We start from the raw sequence: 16,449 nt of genomic DNA on the forward strand, positions 1-16,449 counted from the left end.
GTGCTATAATAGATAATTAATTTAATTTAATTTAATTTAATTTAATTGATGTTGGATGAATTATTATATTTTTCCATTTTACACCACTCTATCTATTTAAGGGTGTTTAGTAATCTACTGTTAAATTATTAAATTATAGGCTAAATAATTTTTAACCTCCCTGTGTTTTCCATCCAAAAGTAGTTTACCCTTCTATATTTAAAAAATGACACTTAGCCCTCCTATATTTTAAAGGAAAAAGGAAAAATAATAAATGACTAAAATAACCCTTACTTTTATTTAAATGTTAAAATTATGGCTAAATAACTTTAAGCCCCTTTTATTTTTCATCCAAAAGTAGTTTCCTTCTTGTATTGAAAAAATGACACTTAGCCCCCTATGTTTTAAAGAAAAAAAGAAAAAAAATAGTAAATGACCAAAATAACTCCTTTACTATTCTAAATGTTAAAATTATTCTAACTGAAATATCCTTATTTAAGATAACCTTAGATTTTTAGACAAAAAGAAAAGTAAAAAATAAAAAATCTCACATAATCATTGAAAGTTTAATTTTAATCAAACCTGATTTATATATAGGTCAAAAATTTCACTTGTTCTTAAAAAAACTCTCACAAATTTTATACATGCACCAGAAAAAATTTTGTGAGAGTTTTTTTAGGAACAAGTGAAAATTTTGACCAATATATCAATCAAGTTTGGTTAAGATTAAGCTTTCAATGATTATGTGAGATTTTTTATTTTTACTTTTCTTTTTTTCTAAAAATCTAAGGTTACCTTGAATAAGGACGTTTCAGTTAGAATAATTTTAACATTTAGAATAGTAAAGGAGTTATTTTGATCATTTACTATTTTTTCTTTTTTTTTTTAAAACATAGGGGGCTAAGTGTCATTTTTTAAATACAGGGAAAACTACTTTTGGATGAAAAATAAAAGGGACTTAAAGTTATTTAGCCATAATTTAACATTTAAATAACAAAGTAAGGCTTATTTTGGTCATTTATTATTATTTTTTGTCTTTTTTCTTTAAAATATAGGGGGACTAAGTGTCATTTTTTAAATATAGAGAGACAAACTACTTTTGGAAGGAAAACATAAAGGGATTTAAAGTTATTTAGCCCCTAAATTATTCTAAAAGGAAGTAAATGATATTTTCGGGTAAAAAACGAAAATAGGAGGCCTAAAATGCAACTGTCCATTTTTATTTTTAGCGTCACTCCCACGCGGAGAACGGGAGGAGAAGCATCGGGAGGAACGAGCTCGCTCGCTCTCAGCTACAGTAGACGATGGAGGTGAACCAGCGCCCCGCGCGGGCTATCCAACTCCACCCTTCCCGCGCCGCCGTAGTCGATCTCTTCAACCTCTATCTCGGCGTAACCTATTCCCCCCTCTTCCTCCGCTAGTTTGCCTAAATTCGATCCATGATTCCCTTCCCTTTGACGGTAACTTTTTCTTGCAGAGGAGCACCCGGCAGAGATTGGACGACGCCTCTCGCGAGACTCCGTAAGTACTAGAATGTGATTTTTATCAACATTTATGGGAATCTTTCGGTAAATTTAAGTGGATTGAAATTAGGACATCCGAAAGGGTTTAGGGCTTTACTATTATTTAAGTAATTAGAGGGCCAGTTATGTATCAATAAGTGGAGCTGTTGTCCTGTAAAGGATTTCATACAGAAATAATTAGCAGAAGTAAAGCGATTTGATGTCAACCATGAATCGCAATGAAGAAAGTTATATCTGAGCTATTGGGCAATACAAATTGACGGTTTTGAGGATCTGCTAGCATTCTAGTAGCTTACCTTTCAATGATTATTGATTATGCTATTTGCTGGCATCAATAAATTTTGCGTCAATACACATTACATGCTGGTTATTCCAAAGGTTTTATTTTTTCACAATTCCTTGAATCTTGTTTTCTCCCTTTGTTCCACCCTAGAACCTTTAGTGGCATCTTGCTTTTAATTAGGAACTTAAGATATTTATCAGCTGAGTAAAGCTGTTGTCCTATAAAAGGATTTTGTGAAGAAAGAAATTAGCACAGGTAACACGGTCGTAAATCCACTAGAATCAAATTGAAGCAAGCTTTATCTGAGCTATTGAGCTAGACAATTGCTGGTTTTGAACTAGGGTTTTGCATGATCAAGGGGAAATTGCTAGAATGTTAGAAGCATACTTTTTATTGATCTTATTGATTGTGCTTATCAGTAAGAGCCTTTGCATTTGGATACATGGGGAGGGAAAGGGCTGAGTTTGAGATCTTTTCCTTAGAGTACTTCAAATTTTTGCTGTGGATAGGGATGCAAGATGCTTTTTGTGGATTGAATTTGGTTAATTTCGGCATACACCTACAAAGTTGGGTGGATGAAAAGTGTAGAAGACAAAGTTACCCATTTTCATTCATACTCGAAGATGAACTTGTGCTCAACATCAGCGACAAAATTGCATTCTACATTGGGTGACAAGATCGCATCCGAACCTGACATTGATCTTGTGGTTGGGTGTTGTGCCATGAGAATGCTTATGGGCATCGAACAATCAACATCCTGTTTGTGTTCAGAGTTGGGTGACACAACTCGAGTTTGGCATCCATGGAGGAGAGGATATTAGGGAAATTTGTGCTTTCTTACTTCTTTTCTTCTTCCCCTTCTCTTCATCCAAACAAAACCAATTTTGTGTCTCCCCTTCCATCCTTTTCCATCCCTTTCAAATACACAACCCAAGTTTGTTGCTAATACACATTAGGCTAGCCACCTGATTTTCTTGGTAACTCATTGAATCTTGTTTTCTTCCTTTTCCACCTTAAAACCTTTCCTGAAATAGACTAGCAGTCAAAGCAATCTTGGTTGTAGTTACGATATGGTGTTTGTTTGGACCATTTAGTATCGAACTTATTCATTTGCATTTATGTCTGTGATAGGACCAAACTTCAGAAAAGGATTATTGCTTCTCATGGGGAGCTTCCACGTCGCGACGAACAATTTATATTGGATTTTGAGCAATTACAAGGACAATTTTCAGTATGTATAAGAATTTCTTGGGATCTTCAACGTTATTGCTGCCATGATAATCATTACTAGCTAACTGTTTATGATATGATACTTCAGGATCTGGAGCAACTGCGTACAACCACTGAAGCAGTTCTTATATCTTTCATTGTGCAGTGCAGCAGTCATGCACCACAATCAGAATTTCTCCTTTTTGCAATAAGAAGCTTGTGCAGCAGAGGTTATTTGAAATGGGATACGTTCCTTCTTTCACTCCTCTCAGCAGTTTCCTCTGCTGAGGCAACATTTGGGCAGGTGGCTCCCACAACTCCTGTTGGGCTATCATCACCTTTGATTATTTCGTCATCATCTATGCCAAATGCATCAAACCTACATGTTTCATCATCATCTAATATCACTATGTCAAATGCTTCAAACATACACGCTTCTAATCCAGCATCCCCATTGCCAACTATGCATGGTGTCAGTTCACCAGCTCAATCTACTACTGATCAATCTGCTGGCACAACTCTATCACCAATTAAGCCATCGGAACTTTCTGTCTCTAGGCATCATGGTTTGACTAGGTCCAGTCATATAGTAAAGGGCAATGCTATTGGTTCGCTCCGTCAGTTCTCATGCAGAATTATTCTAGCCGGCCTAGATTTTAGCCTAAAACCAATAACCCATGCAGAAGTATTTACTCATATGCTTAATTGGTTGGTTAATTGGGATCAAAGGTCTGTAGTTTCAGAGGAAAGTGATAACAAGAAGACCTGGAAGCCTGAAAGACCTTTGCACGAGTGGAGGCACACATGTCTGGATGTTGTGTGGGTGTTGGTTGATGAAGATAAGTGCCGTATTCCCTTCTATGAGCTTATCCGTAGCAGCTTGCAGTTTATGGACAATATGCCTGATGATGAGGCAATGTTTAGCATCATTCTGGAAATACATAGAAGAAGGGATATGGTTGCAATGCATATGCAGATGTTGGACCAGCACCTTCATTGCCCTACATTTGCTACTCATAGGTTCTTGACACAATCCTATCCAAGTTTAACGGGTGAATCATTGGCCAATGCCCGTTATTCTCCCATCACTTACCCTGGTGTTTTAGGAGAACCATTGCATGGAGAGGTAAGCAAAAATTCTGTTCATAGGATTAAATTATTGATATTAGACATGCTTGTTAATAAATTTTTATTTCCTTTATCTTAATCATATTGTCTTCTTAACTTACTTGAGACTGAAAGTAGATTAATACAAGTGGTTAGTTTTTCTTTTTCTCATTTCGCAACTCCCACTTCAAGAATTTATGCCCTACGAGTATTTTGGTGAGCTCCCTCTATTTATGCCATCATGAAGCCCTCATATAGTCACATAGAGCGATATCATTAGTATCATGCCATATATATATATATATATATATATATATATATTGTTATTTTTTTTTGTATGCTTAATCTCTTTCCCCTAGCTTTGATTGGTTAATTTTGCAATTTATCAGTTGCCTTTAAAATTTGAAGGCGTATATACTGTTGTATTATGTCTATCATGGCTGTAACTATTTGGCCACAAATAATTCATATTATTTCTGCTACTAACTACATATGTATCCCAAATTTCTCATTGTTTTTTGGATAAGTAATATATATATATATATATCAAAGCAAGACCAAGGCACGATAGTTAGAAATCAATAGCGTCTCATGTCCGCCATAATGTCATATCAGAAAACACTCCCAAAGTCTGGTAAACATGGATTTGTATATTTCTAAAATTTTTCACTCTCCAACTATCTCTCATCAAGGATGCAATTGTTTCTAGATCTCTATACAAAATGTATCAAAACCGACATAGCAAGGTGTTTGGCTTTAGTCAAGAGATGACCTCCTCTGAAGACACGCCCAAAGACTCATAGCATCCACTAGTAGGTAGACATCTCTTGCCTCATATATAGCCACTCTTTGACCCTCCATATAAGATTTCTACAGGAGGGCACCCAAAGAACAAATGCTCCTGTGACTCCATCTCCTGCATACAAAAGACACAATACTGATCCTCCAAGTAGTCGAGTCTGTCTCGGGTGGGAATTTGCCTCTGAGCCAACATCAAAGCGTAACTGCATGACTCGACTGGATGTAGGGCTTCCACATTGTTCTCACTCAAGGCTTCTTAGGACTAGGATGCCTAAAGAAGTCATAAGCCTAGCTACACCTCCGTCTTGGTCAAACCAATTTGCCAACCTCTGCATAGCACCTATCGACAATCCAGTAATTGTAAGGATACCTCAAATATGTATGATGCACCCACTTGATCCAAAGAGCATCTTCCTTTGCCTGTATCCGCCAAAGTATCTTTGCCAGTAAGACAAGGTTCCAAGCTTTCAAGTCACGGAATCCCAATCCCCCTTCCTTGGCCTGCACATATTGCCCAAGACACCGGGGGGTGTTTGGACGTTCACATAAAAGACCTGCATATGCTATAAATGTCGTCTATAATAAAAGGGGGATAGGAAGTATATAGAGCCAACAACACTCCACTCCTTATAACACTGAGGTGATGAGTTGCGCCTTTCCTGCATAAGAAAGTGTCTCCTTCGACCAATAATTAATTCGCAAGAAGTGGGCCGTAATCCAATATTTGTAGATGCTCAACAACAAATGGTATCCCCAAATATCGAAAGGGCATAGTTGCCTCCCGGGAGCCCGTAAGAGAAAGAAGCCGCATGCGCGTTGAGTTATCCACTCTAGCTAGATAGGAGTTCGACTTTCGATGATTAACCTGAAGTCTTGCGGTCACGAAACATCTGCAAACAAGAAGATAATGCTCCCACTAATGCCTCATCCCCCGACTAAATATTAATGTCATTCGTATACGCCAAGTGCACCAATCTAAGATGACCACACCGAGGATGAAATTTGAAATTTGAACTGACCATGCATATCTGTCACCCAAGGATCTCCACACAAATATCAAATAAGTAAGGAGAGTGAGGGTCCCCGTGTCATAGCCCTCTCGCCCATCTAAAGAATCCAAAAGACCTTGTTAATCACCAGAGTGATGATGTAGTGGTTACACACTCCATTATCTAGGATATAAACTTTGTAGGAAATTGTAAATCAATAAGTGCCTCACGTAGAAACTCCCACTGAACTGAGTTAAAGGTCTTTTGAAGGTCAACCTTCATAATGCATCTAGGGGAGATATGTTTCCTGTTATATCTTCGGAAGAGCTCTTGTACCAGGTGGATATTATATGTAATGAGACGTCCCTATACAAAAGTTGTATTGATGAAGTATCCCTCCTACTACCTCGGACAATCTCGAAGCCAATATCTTAGAGATGACCTTGTAGAATATCGTACAACAGGAGATCGATCTATAATCTGTCACCTTGCTAGCGTGGGTAGATTTCGGGACAAACGCAATCAAAGTATGATTCCATCTCCGTAGTAATCTCCCAGGAGTAAAAAACTCCATAACCGCAGTATTGAAGTTCAGCCACTTAATGTCCCAAGAGTGCTTGAAGAATTTAGAGCTATACTCATCTGAGCCTGGAGCTCTCTGATCTCCAATATCAAATGGCGCCTATTTTATCTTCTCTGTTGTAGGAAGTTGCTCCAAAGCATCATGCCGGTCCATTAGAACATGCTGGCTGAATGTCATGCAAGAGTGATGAAAATCTATTGTGCAGTCAACACTCTCTCCGAGTTGTCGGTGGAAGTGTTCCGTGAAAACCTTGACCACCTCCCCAAATGCTTCTATAAGATTACCATCCGGCTTCTCCACTGCAATGATCTCATTACGCTTATTATTATGCTTTACCAGAGCATTTAAAAAAGGTAGAATTCTGGTCCACTTGCTTGAAGTAGTCAATCTTTGCACATTGCATAGAGAAAGAGTGTTCTGCAACACTTACATGAGCTGCAGTTTGCTGTAACTCCTTGTAATCCTTTGTCATATGACCATGCAATAAACCATCACTTTGCGCCTCCTCTAGGCGTGCTTGGGTAGCCGCAACTCGGACAGATATATGTTGATAATGCTCGGTGTTTGGCCTCTTCAAATCCGGTTTTAGAGTCTTTAAGATATGTGAGAGCGTTGTTTGTTGGTACGTTCTAATTGTTGCTTGTACCACCCATTTCGTTTCTACTAGTTGCGAGAACAAATCATGTTGGTTTCACATATGGAAGAATCTGAATGGCTTCTGAATTTGGATTCTTCCACCCAAGATAGAGTTCAAACACGTTGAGTGTTCTAATAAACATCTAGGAGGTGTAAATTCTGTGAAGCTCTGAGTTTACTCAGCCTCTAACCATTTTCTATTAATAAGCGCTCGATCTAGTTTGCTACATATATTACCATTTGTCGATGTGTATCTGCAGCCATATACGATAAATCCTCCAATCCAGCAAGGTTCACAAAATTCTAAAAGTTTGCAATGCAATGTTGAGTGACCGGTAACCCTCCCCACTTGTCCTCAAAGTAAGAATTGAAATCCCCAAAGACCAACCATGGCATTCCCATATCTGCATAATGTGCTGAAGCCTTTTCCTCAACACCTTCCTCCCCACCATGGTAATCTGACCATACATAAACGTGACCACAATGAGCTTATGAGATGTCCTGCGACGGACCTGACAGTGAACAAATTTCTCATGCCACTCCATCTCCTCCAAATCAATCCTCTGGTCATCCCAAATTAGTAGTATACAGCTCCTACTCCCTTGGTTGTCTTGTTGTTTCACTTGTAGATGTTGGAACTGGCATAACTTCAACTTTTGATATCCCTCATCCAATAGTTTTGTCTCCAACACACCCAATATACATTACTTCACACTGCAAAAGAGGGACTCCACCCCCTTTTGCTTAAGGCCTTTGTTAAGGCCTCGAATGTTTCAAGAACCGATCTTCATGCGGCCTTAAACGGCTTAAGCCGTCCAGAGGTATGTGTATGCTGCAGCCCTGTATTTGTATTAGCCGGTGCTGCTGTTTGTTCTAGTCTCTGCTGTGTATCAGGCCGACGTGATGAGCCAGCCACGATCCTCGGTCTCTCATCCTCCCTTACTTTAACCACACTCGCTAGGGCCTTTCCTTCGCTGCGAGTAACTGGAAGATATGTTTTCTGACTTCACTCTGTAACAGGGAGGCCAGTAACATTTTCCAGCAGCCTATTTTGTTGCACCATAGGAATCTGGTTTTGTCTTTTGTAGCTTCTCCTCTGATACTGGACCTACCATTTCCCGTTATCCCCTTGCAAAGGTGGATCATTATCCTATATGAGAGCCTCCTTACCCTTTTGAACAACCTGATGAGAAGCAACTCCCACACCTATCTCCACAACTGGTTGTTCATTAACTTGACTCACCAGCTTTGGTACTGCCGGATTTGGACGATGAGTGTTCATTGTATTTTCTGCAGCGATTAACACCTTTGCATTCTCAATTATCTTAGGACACATCGAGCCATCATTCCTCTGTACAATACTCTTCTTGCCGCCCAATGTATTTGGTTTCTGATGATGGACAGCCAGCTCCTTTCCCAGTGGAGACCCAGATTGATCAGCAAAATCATTAGATCCTTGTACCAGTGCTTGTCTGCTTAACCTTCCGTCAAGTGTGGATGTTGCTCACTCGTCACAATCCCTGGATCTTGAATTATTTCGGCAGAAACATGGGAGGCCGATTGGATTTCAATCCCCAAATTCTCATTGTTGTTATACTAGTGTCTGTATCTTAGTTGTCCAAAACTATGAACTAAAAAGATGATTAGTTGTATTGTTAAATCTACCCGACTATGAATTTCTAATGTCTAGTTTATGTAATATTTGAAAGTCGAAAGCTATCATTCTAACTTCAATGACTTCTATAGATGAAATAATTCATTAAACTTTCCTTGAGTGGAGTGCTATTTATAGAGTAATGTTGAAGGAATGGTAAGTTAATTACACACGTCCAAGATTCTCGCAGAAGGTAACTTGGAATTGTAGTGCCAAATTACTGAAATCAACAACATATACTTCTAAAAATCTTCAGATCAGTAAGAACAGCTGCTGTCAACTCATTGAGAAGTGTTGAACACAAGTATAAAGGAAATGGATGAAGAGGCCGAGGATGGAAATGCCTGCATACTCATTCCATTCATTTTGAAATTCAATACTAGTCAAAAGAATAGAAAGAGTCACCTCCTTTAGTACCACATGATTAAGTGAAACTTTCTTAGAATATATATAAGTATCACATGGTGCCCACTTAAATGCCTAGACATTTGTGTTTTGTTAAATTTCCTTGGACTTTTCCATGGTACCAATGTCAGTCCCTCACTTCTGGCTTTGAGGGGATCTGAATTGGAAAGAAGATTGACCTCCTCCATTTAGCTCCACTTGGCTGAATGGTACTCTCTTTGATATGTGTTAGAATAAGTAAAAGGGTATTTGAGTCTTTTGGTTCTATTTGTTTCCTATATAAAGGCCTAACTCATGGGGGTTTAACCAAGATGAGATTCTAGGTTTTACTTTAAACATGGTATCAGAGCCAAGTTAAAACCCTAATTTCTTTTCTCTATCCGCGCCGTCTCTTTCTGCCGAGCCTTCCTCTCCAGCGGCGACGTTCCCTGTTCAAGCTCAACTCTTCGCCGGCAGGGGAAGAATTGGTGGCGTTCCAATTCCTTCCCATCCATCAGCAAGCTTCGAAGAGTTCCTGCTGGAGTAGGGCATCTCCGAAGAAGCTTCCGCATCTCACGTTACCCTGCTGCGAGTTTTCCAGTGGCACGCCCGGTGCTGCGAGTTTTCCAGTGGCACGCCCGGTGGGACACGAACCCACAGTCGCCTGATTTGAAGTCAGATTAAGGATTCATCCGATTGGGCAGAAGAAGCAAGCACAGTCCACAGTTCTATTCATGGCTACATCTGGCGCTCCAAAACCAGATACCTCAATCTTTACCAACCATATTACTGCACCCCTTTCTTCCGAGCAGTTGGATGGTAAAAATTATATCTCCTGGGCATCTCACATTGAACTTTGGCTTGTTGGACAAGGATATGAGACACATCTCACTCAAACTGAAGAAGATATTCGAGACGCCGATCGTCCTCTGTGGAAGAAGGTTGACGCTCAGTTGTGTTGTATTATCCGAGCCACCATCCATTCATCTCTTAGGAATGTCTTCCGTACTCACAAAACCTGCAAAGCTGTTTGGACGCAAGCTCAACAACTCTTTACAAACACCTCTCGACGACTCTATCAAGTTTGTGAAGATCTCATGACTATCCTCAGCGCCAATCAGATTAAGGATTCAATGTCAAATTATCTGGGTTCAGTTTCTAGCCTTCTTTGTGACTTCAATGAACTGCTCCCACCTGCGGCCGATCCTGTTGAAGAGCTTGAAAATCGGAAGAAATTTTTTATGTCTTTGGCTTTATATGGTCTGCCCACAGATTATTCTCATGTCCGTGACCAGATCCTGGGCAGCCCCACAGAAGCTACCATGGAAAATACCTGGGCGACTCTTCTCCGTGTCCCGGCCAAAGTCTTGACGATACCTTCTTTTGTTCCTGTCGACTCGTCAGCTTTGGTCTCTCGACACAAAGGACCTCCACCTCGCAAGGGTGGCAAAGGACGCCCTTGGTGTGACCAACACACGATTGATAAACGCTGGAGTCTACATGGTCGTCCTCCTCGTGCTGCTCAGATTGTTCAGAGTTCTGCTCCTTCAGCTTCCACTTCACAGTTAACACCTGATTCGACTTCAACACCTTCATATACTGACTTTCTGAAATGGTTTGAGGATCGACAGGCTTCAGGCTCCACTGCTACCATTGCAGACGCTGGTACTTCCTTTGCTGGCATATCTCGTTCTTCGGGTCCTTGGGTTCTTGATTCTGGGGCCACCGATCATATCACTGGTAATAAATCCCTTTTTTCCTCTCTCACTACTTCTGGTAATTTACCAATGGTCACCATGGCCAATGGTTCCCAAACTCAATCCCAGGGTATTGGTATTGTTCATCCTTCTTCATCTCTTTCAGTTCATAATGTTCTTTATGTTCCCGGCGCTCCTTTTAATTTATTGTCAATAAGTCAACTTACTCGATCTCTTGATTGTGTCATTTCTTTTACTAACACGTCTGTTTCCCTACAGGACCGGAGTAGGGAGAGGATGATTGGCTTCGGATGTGAATCTCATGGCCTATATCGACTTCACCAACCCTCTTTTGTTGGTTCGGCGGCGGCATCTCCACTTCTTTTTCATGTTCAGTTGGAACATCCAGGTCTTAATAAGTTGAAACAGTTACATCCTAGTCTTTCTCACTTAGAGTCTTTATCTTGTGCGTCGTGTCAATTAGGTAAGCATGTTCGTAGTTCTTTTTCTCCTCGTATTGAGAGTCGGGCTATGTCTCCCTTTTATTTGGTTCATTCTGATGTTTGGGGTCCGAGTCGTGTTTCTTCTACAATGGGATCAAGATATTTTGTTACTTTTATAGACGATTTTTCCCGTTGTACATGGTTATATCTAATGAAGGATCGTTCAGAGTTGTTTTCTATTTTTGAATCCTTTTTCCTTGAAATAAAAACTCAATTTGGTACTTCCCTTCGAACTTTGCAAAGTGATAATGCACACGAGTATTTGTCTACTCAGTTTCGTACCTTCTTGACATCTCATGGTGTGCTGCATCGCACATCTTGCCCTCATACCCCTCAACAGAATAGGGTTGCAGAACGCAAGAATCGTCATCTCCTTGAAACCACTCGGACTCTTCTTCTCCATTCTCATGTCCCTCATCAGTTTTGGGGTGATGCCGTACTTACTGCGTGTTATCTCATCAATCGCATGCCTTCATCCACTCTCCAGGGTAAAATACCTCATCAGGTACTTTATCCACATCAGTCCCTTCATCCTCTACCACCTCGGGTCTTTGGTTCTATTTGTTTTGTTCATGCTCTTGATCCTGGCATCGACAAACTCTTTCCCCGGTCTTATAAGTGTGTCTTCCTTGGATACCCCCGGTCTCAGAAAGGGTATAAGTGTTATTCCCTACTCTCCATCGGTACTTATCTCTGCTGATATAACGTTCTTTGATTCGGTTCCCTTTTTTGTGCCTCACGCATCTCCATCCGAGTTCTCTCCTTCTCTGCCTGCACCAGTGATCGTCTTTTATCCTCCGGGGGCGTCTCTATCACCTCCAGCCCTATCTCCTCCTTCGCAGGTTTATCGGTGTCGTCCTCCCCTTGCTTTGCCGCCGTCCATCATTGACACTGCCATAGACACACCATTAGAGCCAAGTCCTTCGCCTCTTCCTCCGGTCCCGTCTCCTGAGTTTGATATTTCCATTGCACTTCGTAAAGGTATGCGTTCCACTCATAATCCTTCTCCTCATTATATTTCCTTATCATCGTCTTACTCCTTCCTACTTTTCTTGTCTTTCTTCCTTGTCGTCTATCTCTCTTCCAAAGATTACAGGTGATGCCTTTGCCCATGCAGGATGGAAATAGGCTATGCTTGATGAAATGTGTGCCTTGCAGCGCAGTGGGACTTGGGACCTCGTTCCTCTACCACCTGGGAAGTCAGTTGTTGGTTGTCGATGGGTGTATACGGTGAAAGTTGGTTCAGACGATACGGTTGACCAGCTTAAAGCTCGCTTTGTCGTTAAAGGCTATACTCAGATCTTTGGATTGAATTATGGGGACACTTTTTCTCCTGTTGCCAAGATGTCTTCTGTGCGCCTCTTCCTGTCCATTGTTGTGATTCGACATTTGGACATCAAAAATGCATTCTTGCATGGTGACCTGCTCGAGGAAGTCTAGCAACCTCCGTGTTTTGTTGCTCAGGGGGAGTCTTCTGGTCTTGTATGTCGCTTGCGGAAATCTTTATATGGTCTCAAGCAGTCACCCAGAGCATGGTTCAGTAGATTTAGTACCATAATTCAACAGTTTGGCATGACTCGAAGCGAGGCTGATCATTCTGTTTTTTATCGTCATTCATCTACTGGTTGCATTTATGTAGTGGTTTATGTTGATGATATTGTCATCACAGGTAATGATCATCTTGGAATTTCACAAGTAAAACAACATCTTTTTAAACATTTCCAGACAAAAGATCTTGGCAAACTCAAATACTTTCTAGGGATAGAAGTGACACAGTCTAAAAATGGGATTATTATATCCCAAAGGAAGTATGCAATGGATATTCTGGAAGAAACAGGAATGTTAAACTCAAAGAAATGACAATCCCATGGATCCTAATGTCAAGCTCCTACCAAATCGGGGGCCTTTCGAACAGTACAGGCGATTGGTAGGAAACTAAGCTACCTTAGTTACTCGTCCGGATATCTCATTTGCGTGAGTGTAGTAAGTCGGTTCTTAGCTCTCCACGAAAGAACATTGGGACGATGACTGCATTGTTCGATATATCGTGGAGCACCGGAAAGGGTCTTTATATGAAGACAAAGGACATCATCAAGTCGTAGGATATTCACGACGCAGTTAGGCGGGATCTCCCTCGATGAAGGTCCACGGATTTTGATATATTTGAGGTAATCTTATTTCTTGAAAAGCGAAGCAAAATGTTGTGGCAAGATCCGGTCAGGCGGAATATCGAGCTATGGCTATTGCTAGTCAAGAGCTTATATGGTTAAAACAGTTGCTTCAGGAACTAAGGTTTGGAGAGGTTACAAATGTCACTCATATGTGACAACCAAGTCGCTATGCATATTGCCTCAAATCCAGTCTTCCATGAGAGAACAAAGCATATTGAAGTTGATCATTGTCAGAGAGAAAGTCATATCCGGAGAAATATCTACTAGTTTTGTCAACTCAAATGATCAGCTAGCAGATATATTTACTAAATCACTTAGAGGTCCCCGGATTGACTACATATGTAACAAGCTTGGTATATATGATCTATATTCTCAAGCTTGAGGGGGAGTGTTAGAATAAGTAAAAGGGTATTTGAGTCTTTTGGTTCTATTTGTTTCCTATATAAAGGCCTAACTCATGGGGGTTTAACCAAGATGAGATTCTAGGTTTTACTTTAAACAATATGCTTAAGTTTCCAGGTCCCACAATGAAGCTTGATTTCAGGTTTGGAAATAGACATCTATACTTTTAAAAAGTTTTTAAGAGTTTTCTTGAAACTCCGCCCATGACGACCGATTATGATCGGTCTCAAGCTTGGATATAGGAGGAGGGTTGCGTTAGGTTGTCAGCCAGCGTTAAAACTATGACAAATATTCAATGAATGGATCTATTAAACTATTGTGCTAATGCTAGATTGTTGAACGGGTTGTAGGGTTCGATTGCAACATCTCACCAAGGATCGCTACATCTCTAAAATTCAGGTGTAGTGCTAAATATGCAAGAGTTCGCATTACAGGTCCGACTATAACGTATCGGCAAGTACCGCTACATCTTTATGAGAACTTGTGTAGTGTTAAATAAGCAAGAGTTCTCGCACTATAGGTTGGATAAAAACAAATATAGGAAAACTAATAATCTAAGATTTGAAACATAGAGCATAGAAACCCTTACTATAAATCAATGGAGGTAGTATATACAATGATTAGGAGAAGAATTAGTATTTTGTGTATAAGAGATAAAATGGATAAGCGAGACAACAAAGATGATAGAGAATTCAGGTTTTAAGTTATGGTACATATGAAAGAGTAAAGTAAGAAATGGAGTGGGTATCGTCGTAGATAGTTCGTTAAAGGATGAAGTTGCAAGAGTAGTTAGAAAATGGGATGAAATTATAGCTCTTAAAATAATAGTGGCGAAAGAAACTATGAACAGAATTAGCGTATATGCACCGCAAGTAGGATTAGATGAAGCTACCAAATCAAGGTTTTCGAATGACTTAGATGAAATATTATAAAACATTTTGCCAAATGAAATGATTTTAATATGAGGTGATCTAAATGAGCATATCAGAGTGAAAAATGAGGAATATGAGATGGTACATGGGAGTTATGAGTTTGGAACGAGAAATAAGGAAAAGAAAATTATATTAGATTTTGCGATAGCATATGACTTTATATTAGCTAATATATTTTTTAAGAAAAGAGAACACTTAGTTACGTTCAAAAAGTGGGAATAATAAATCGCAAATTGATTTTCTTATTGTTAGAAAGAAGGATAGAAAGATTTATATAGATGACAAAATTATCCCCGGAGAAATGTTAACTACCTAACATAGGTTAGTAGTGTTGGATATACGCCTTAAACATAGTATCAATAGAAAGAAAATATATACGACTCCTAGAATTAAGTGGTGAAATTAAAGGATGGGAAACAAAATATATTTAAGGAGAAGGTAGACGTACAAACATTAGATGAAATATACGGTGACTTTAATACAACATGAGATAAGATGGTATCAAAGTTGAAAATAATAGCTAAGAGTATACTCGGTGAGTCAAAGGGACATGCACCACTAAGTAAGGAATCTTGATGGTGGAATGAGAAAGTACAAGAGAAAGTGAAGGAAAAATAAATAGTTTATAAGGAATTATATATTTGTAAGAACGAGGAAAACTTAAAATAATAGATAATAGTCAAGAAAGAAGCTAAGAAAGTAGTGAATAGAGCAAAGAATGAACTTTTGAATGATGATATAAAAAATTTAATACAAAAGAAGGGGAAAGAAACATTTATAGCTAAAGTGAGAGAAAGGAAGATAAGAGATCTTATCCAAATAAAATGTATTAAAGAGGAATGTAATAAGACACTAGTAAACGACGGAGAAACAAAAGAGCGGTGACTTTTTAATGAAGGTGTAGGTAACCAACTTAACTTAGGTAATTGAAAATTTAAATTTTTATCATAGAATTCAAACTTTAGAAGTAGAACAAATTTTAAATAAGATGCACAATGGAAAAGCCGTTCAACCAGATGATATTCCGATAGAGGTATCGAAGTGCCTAGGGAAACAAGATATTGAATGACTTACAAAATTATTTAACATGATATTTGAAAACGAAAAAATTATTTGATCAATGGAGGATAAGTACTCTAGTTCCTTTATATAAGTACAAGAGAGACGTATAGAATTGTGCAAACTATAAGGGTATTGAACTAATGAGTCATACCATGAAACTTTGCGAAAAGGTAATAGAAAAAAGATTAAGGAGATTACAGGGACCAAAAATCAATTTGAGTTCATGCCCGGAAGGTCGATAATAGAAGCTATACATCTTCTTAGATAATTAATTGAAAAATATCGGGAGCAAAAATAAGATCTATACATTATATTTATTAACTTAGAAAAAGCTTATGATAGAGTTTCAAGAGAAATTATATGGAGAATTCTAGAAAAGAGAGGTGTTAGCATAACATATATTGAACTAATTAAGGATATGTATGAGAATGTAACAATTAGAGTAAAGACTTCAAGTGGAGTAACTGAAACATTTCCTATAAAGATAAGGTTACAACAATGATCAACTATAAGTCCCTATCTTTTTTTTATAAT

The 16,449-nt window shown here is 39.1% G+C and overlaps 1 pseudogene; it reads left to right on the plus strand.

The window, feature by feature from the left end:
* Positions 1-1,223: 1,223 nt before the first annotated feature.
* The window catches only part of LOC121988701, a 61,599-nt pseudogene continuing 46,373 nt past the window's right edge, over positions 1,224-16,449 (plus strand).

This window comes from Zingiber officinale, chromosome 6B (assembly GCF_018446385.1).
Source record: "Zingiber officinale cultivar Zhangliang chromosome 6B, Zo_v1.1, whole genome shotgun sequence".
Lineage (NCBI taxonomy): Eukaryota > Viridiplantae > Streptophyta > Magnoliopsida > Zingiberales > Zingiberaceae > Zingiber > Zingiber officinale.